The 6,261-nt window shown below is 41.8% G+C and overlaps 1 long non-coding RNA gene across 1 annotated transcript; it reads left to right on the top strand.

Annotated features, from left to right (window-relative positions):
• Positions 1–5,260: 5,260 nt before the first annotated feature.
• Positions 5,261–6,034, top strand: LOC115460755. The gene is made up of 3 exons (XR_003940551.1): positions 5,261–5,354; positions 5,610–5,620; positions 6,021–6,034. It is a non-coding gene; the product is annotated as an uncharacterized LOC115460755 (long non-coding RNA).
• Positions 6,035–6,261: the final 227 nt, after the last annotated feature.

Raw genomic sequence — 6,261 nt, 5'->3', positions numbered from 1 at the left:
GCAAACAGGATGCTAGGAATTATTAGGAAAGGGATGCAAAATAAGACCAAGAATAGTATAATGCCTCTGTATCGCTCCGTGGTGCAACCTCACATTGAGTATTGCATTCAATTCTGGTCATCTTATCTCAACAAATATATAGGGGGAGTTAGAAAAGGCTCAAAATGATCAAGGGGATGGAACTCCTCCCATATGAGGAAAAGCTAAAGAGGTTAGGGCTCTTCAGCTTGGAAAAGAGAAAGCTGAGGGGAGATATGATCAAGGTCTATAAAATCCTGAGTGGTGTAGGATGGGTAAAAGTGAATCAATTTTTCACTCTTTCAAAAAGTACAAAGACCAGGAGACGCTCAATGAAATTACATGGAATACATTTTAAAATAAATATGAGGAAATATTTTTTCATTCAAAGAATAGTTAAGCTCTGCAACTCACTGCCGGAAGATGTGGTAACAGCGGTTAGCATATCTGAGTTTAATAATGGTTTGAACAAGTTCCTGGAGGAAAGGTTTATAGTCTGTTATTGAAATGGACATGGGAGAAGCCACTGCTTCCCTGGGATTGGTAGCATGGAATGTTGCTACTAATTTGGGTTTCTGCCAGGTACTTGTGACCTGGACTGGCCACTGCTGGAAACAAGAAACTAGGCTAGATAAACCATTGGTCTGACCTAGTATGGCTATTTCTATGTTCTTATGAATGGAACTGAGGTCAGCACATGCTCAATTGTGCATGCTCAATGGTGATGTTTTAGAAAATAACCTGCTGATTCAGAGCTTTTCTAACATACCTACAAGAGTGCGTTGTGCATTTAGCAATATGTGCATTGGGAGCATCCATTTTAACATACACATGGAAAAATGACCAAAAGAAACTCAGCAGATCACATATGTAACTGCACTTACACATGTATGTTAACCATTTTTGGAAACTACTTAAGTGAATGCTGTTAATTAAATATAGATGCCACCATTTTTATTTAGTTTCAGTTCAGAAGGGGAAATAAACAAAAGGGGATGAAACAGGATATCTCCCTTAATCTCCCCTATATAGGGCTTGCTGAAAGAAGCACCTTTTAAAAACCTATATGTTCCAGGGACTAGCAGTAAATCCCTACATGGAAATATTAGGTCTCACATGTGCGCTCCTTTTATGAAATGAGGAATGCATGAGTAGAATTCTGACCCACCCTTGCCAGTATGTTTCTATGATTTTCAGGTATTGGTTTTATTTATTTTATCAGTAGCTTCTAGCCCCTGAAGCAGGCCGTGCTGGGCTAAACATGGCCATGTCAGGTGTTCCATTTTTGTTAGGTTTTTAAATTTTGTTTATCAATAAAGTCTTCTGTGTCTGCTCAAACGTCTTCATTCCTTTAGGAAATTGTAGACCGCTTGCCAGTCTGTTTTCTGAGTATTCTCTAATCTATACACGTTAAATGTGCCACCCACATCCCTCCCTTGTGAATGTCCCCTTGTATTTGCATGCTACATTGATTGCACACTCACATTAACATGAATTGCACACTCACATTACAGAATACTACCGAGCACGTATATAGCACTTTCATACAGGAAAATGCCAGTATTTGATAAATTTAGGACACAAATGGCACTATAATTATAGAATTACTACTGCTACTAACTATTTCTATAGCACTACTAGATGTACACATTATGTGCAGGTACTTTGTCCTTAGAGGGCTCACAATCTAAGCTTTTGTACCTGGGGCAATGACTTGCCCAAGGTCACAAAGAGCTGTGGTGGGAATCAAGCCCAGATCACTAGGATCAGAGCCTGCTGCACTAACCATTAGGCCACTCCTCCACTCATTAGTGGGTGAGGGGGGGTTAATTCTCTGCTGCCTCAGGTACAACTTAAAGGGCAATTCTATACAGGCTGCCTAAATTTAGGTGCAAATTGCACGCACTAATTTATACCATTGGTACACTTACACATGTGAATGACATCACAAATTGGCACTTACGCATAGACATGCTAGGCACTATTCTACAAAATTGGGTTGTACAAGTGAGTGGGGCTTGGGTGTCCCATGAGAATTCTGCCTAACAACTCACACACCTTATAGCGGGAGTGGGCAACTTCGGTCCTCGCGGGCCGCAATACAGTCAGGTTTTCAGAATTTCCCCAATGAATAGGTATGAGATCTGTTTGTACACACTGCCTTCCACAATGCAAATAGATCTCATGCATTTCATTGTGGAAATCCTGAAAACCCGACTGGGTTTTGGGCTTTGAGGACTGATGTTTTCCACCCCTGCCTTATTTATTTATTTATTTATTTATTTATTTATTGCATTTGTATCCCACCTTTTCCCACCTATTTGCAGGCTCAAAGTGGCTTACATAGTTTTGTAACACAATTATTCTTGGATGTCAGGTACAGTTATTGTAGTACAGAGGTTAGTTAAGGGAGAAGTAGAGAGTAGAAGGGAGGCGTTTATTAGGTATGGTGAACAGTAGGTTTTCAGCAGTGGATTAGTAAGGTTCTAGGTTTTCATTGTATGCTTTGTTGAAGAGATATGTCTTGAGGGATTTACGAAAGGTAGTTGTTTCATTGATTGTTTTCAGGTTTCTAGGTAATGCGTTCCACAACTTTGTGCCCAAGTACGAGAAGGTGGTATCATGCATCAGCTTGTATTTTAGTCCTTTGCAGCTGGGGAAGTGCAGGTCGAGAAATTTTCTGGATGATTTTGTGGCGTTTCTGGGAGGTAGGTCCACCTGTCTTTTAGATTGTACACTTGTCTTTAGATTGTACACCTGTCTTTTAGATTGTAAGCTCCTTGAGCAGTGACTGTCCTTCCATGTTAAATTGTACAGCGCTGTGTAACCCTAGTAGCGCTTTAGAAATGTTAAGTGGTAAGGTTCAACATGTAAGTTGGGGCGTCTGCTTGGATGATTTTGTGAACCAGTGTGCAGATCTTAAATGTAATACGTTCCTTAAGTGGGAGCCAGTGGAGTTTCTCTCTTAAGGGCTTTGCACTTTCATATTTAGGTTTTCCAAATATGAGTCTGACTGCAGTGTTCTGAGCAGTTTGGAGTTTCTTGATGTTCTCCTCTTTGCAGCCTGCGTATAGTGCATTGCAGTAGTCAATATGACTTATTACCATTGACTGTATCAGGGTACGGAATATGTATCTCGAGAAGAAAGGTTTTACTCTTTTGAGTTTCCACATGGAGTAGAACATCTTTTTCGTCGTGTTTTTCACGTGGTCATCAAGAGTAAGGTTTCGATCAATAGTGACTCCCAGAATCTTCAAGTTTTGGGAGACAGGCAGAGAACAGTATGATGTGGTTATGGTGGAAAAGTGTTTTGTGTTATGTTTTGAGGTAAGAACAAGACATTGTGTTTTTTCTGCATTTAGTTTCAGCTGGAATGCATCTGCCCAGGAGTGCATTATTTGGAGGCGTTGGTTATTTCCTTTAAGTCCTGTCTGAACTGGATAGAAATCGTGACGTCATCTGCATATATCTAGGGGTTGAGGTTTTGATTTGCTAGTAGTTTAGCCAAAGGTATCATCATCAAGTTGAATAAAGTTGGTGAGAGGGGGGATCCTTGGGGTACTCCGCATTCAGCTGTCCATGGGAGTGATCTGTCCGCGTTCATTGTTACTTGGTACGATCTTGTGGTCAGGAATCCTTTGAACCATTTGAGAACTGTGCCTCCTATTCCGAAGTATTCTAGTATATGTAATAGTATTTCATGGTCTACCATATCAAAGGCGCTGGACATATCAAATTGTAAGAGGAGTACGTTGTTGCCCATTGCAATTTTTTGTTTAAATGAGTTCATTGCAGACACTAAAACAGTTTCGGTGCTGTGATTTGATCGAAATCCTGATTGAGGTTCGTGGAGAATTGAGTGTTTATTTAGGTATTCAGTGAGTTGTTTTGTTACTATGCCTTCCATGAGTTTGGTTATGAGTGGGATAGATGCTACTGGTCAATAGTTGGTTAGGTCCATTGTGCTTTTTTTAGCATCTTTCGGTAACGGAGTGAGTAGGATGTTTCCTCTGTCCGTGGGAAAGAGTCCATTTTGAAGTCTGTGATTTATGTGATTCGTGATATCTTTTTTGAATTGCTTGGGTGCTGATCTTATTAAACTGCTAGGGCAAATGTCTAGTTTACATTGTGATTTGGCATATTTTCCAAACCAATGTGAAATTTCATTTGATGAGAGTGTGTCGAAGTCGGTCCATGATCGATCTGCTGGGTAGTCCCCTGGTTTTGGATCTAGACATTCAAGGATATTTGTGTAATTTGTTTTATTGGTGGGTATCATGAGTCGAAGCTTTATGATTTTTTCCCTGAAGTAGTTTGCAAGGTTAGTTGCTGATGGGATGTCTGTGTTATTAGAGGTGACCGTAGTAGTATTTAGGAGGTGGTTTACGAGTGTAAATAGTTTGTGTGTGTTGTGAGAATCAGAGAAGCCACAGAGCCCAGAATGAAGGGGGGAAGAGAGAAAAGCCAGAGTGGAAAAACTACAGATCCCAGAATGCATTGCGGGAGGGGCGGAGGCAGGAGCGTAGAGAACACAGATTTCAGACTGCCTGGAAGAATAGGAGAGAGGAGGACAAACGAGTACCTGAGCCACATGAGAGGAAAGGAGAGGGGGCTGATTGGGAGATGGAATCAGCTGAGGAGAGGGTGGAACACCTGAGGGAGGGGGTGGAGAATGGGGGGATGGAATGGGAGGAGTTGGAGCAGATAGGAGGAGGAGGTGTGGAAGAGGAAATGGAGGTGGGAGAGGAAGTGGCTGGAGAAGAAGAGTGACTTCGGGAGGAGCCCAAAAGTATCAGGAAAGAGTAATAGTCAGGAGAGATCCGGCGGGTGGTTGTCAAGAGGTAAAGTGTTGACAAGTGAGGGTGGTGGATCTGTAAAAGCCTGGCTAAGCTGTGCTGGGGAAAAAAGCCTAGCTAAGCTGAATAGTTTTGAGGCCTTGCTGAAGAGGGCGTTGTTGGGAGGCCTGGCTAGCAGAACTGTGGTTAAAGCCTGACTAGCTGAACTTTGTGGGAAGTCTGGCTAGCCGAGCTGTGTTTGAAGCCTGGCTAGCAGAACGGTGTTTAAAGCCTGACTACTGAACTTTGTGGGAAGGCTGGGCTAGCCGAACTGTGTTTGAAGCCTGACTAGCAGAACTGGGTTTAAAGGCTAACTAGCTGAACTTTGTTTAAAAGACTGGCAAGCGGAACTGTGTTGCACCGCTTTGCTAGCGGAACTGTGTGGCAGTGAGAGCGAACTGCACGGACGAGTGTGGAGTCGGAAGCGGACAGCACGGATAAGTGAGAGAGACAACTACGCGGCCGGGAGGAGCGGCTGACAGTGTCCTTATACAGAATAGTGTCAGATGTGCACATTGCAAGGTGTACTTAGTTGCGCCAGCTTATTCCTGCCACTTACCTGGCGTAAGCTGTCATGGTTAAGTTATGGTGTGCTAAAGCGGCTTTGTGCTACTATTCTAGAATGGGTTATGCATACTTTAACACTGTTATAGAATTGGTGTTAAGCGCAAATTTTTGTCATACCTATATTTAGGCACCACCTTATAGAATTGCCTCCTTAGAATGCAAGTCTTCTGGCAACAGGGAAATACCTAGTTTACGTAAATGTATCTCACCATGTACTAACATAAGAACATGTCATACTGGGTCCATCTAGCCCAGTACTCTGCTTCCAACCGTGGCCAATCCAGGTCACAAGTATCTGGCAGAAACCAAATTAGAAGTACCATTCTATGTGGACTTGTCCAAACTTTTGTATGCTCAGATACGCTAACCATTGTTACCACATCCTCCAGCAATAAATTCGACATCTCAACTATTCCTCGAGTGAAAAAATATTTCCTCCTATTTGTTTTAAAAATATTTCCATGTAAAAGTATTTCATTGAGTACCCCTGATTTTTGTACGTTGTGAAAGAGTGAAAAATCGATTCACTTTTATCCGTTCTACACCACTCAGGATTTTATAGACCTCAATCATATTAGCTGTCTCTTATCAAAGCTTAAGACCCTTAACTTCTTTAGCCTTTCCTAATGCCATCCCTTTTATCATTTTGGTTGCTCTTCTTTGAACCTTTTCTGATTCCACTATATCTTTTTTGAGATACGGTGACCAGAATTGAACACAATACTCAAGGTGAAGTCACACCATGGAGCAAAACAGAGGCATTATAATATTTTTGGTCTTATTTTGTATCCCTTTCCTAATAATTCCAAGCATCCTGTTTGCTTTATTGGCTGTTGCCACA

This window comes from Microcaecilia unicolor, chromosome 1 (genome assembly GCF_901765095.1).
Source record: "Microcaecilia unicolor chromosome 1, aMicUni1.1, whole genome shotgun sequence".
NCBI lineage: Eukaryota > Metazoa > Chordata > Amphibia > Gymnophiona > Siphonopidae > Microcaecilia > Microcaecilia unicolor.
The sequence above is the reverse complement of the archived record's forward strand: the minus strand, read 5'-3'. Positions and strand labels throughout refer to the sequence as shown.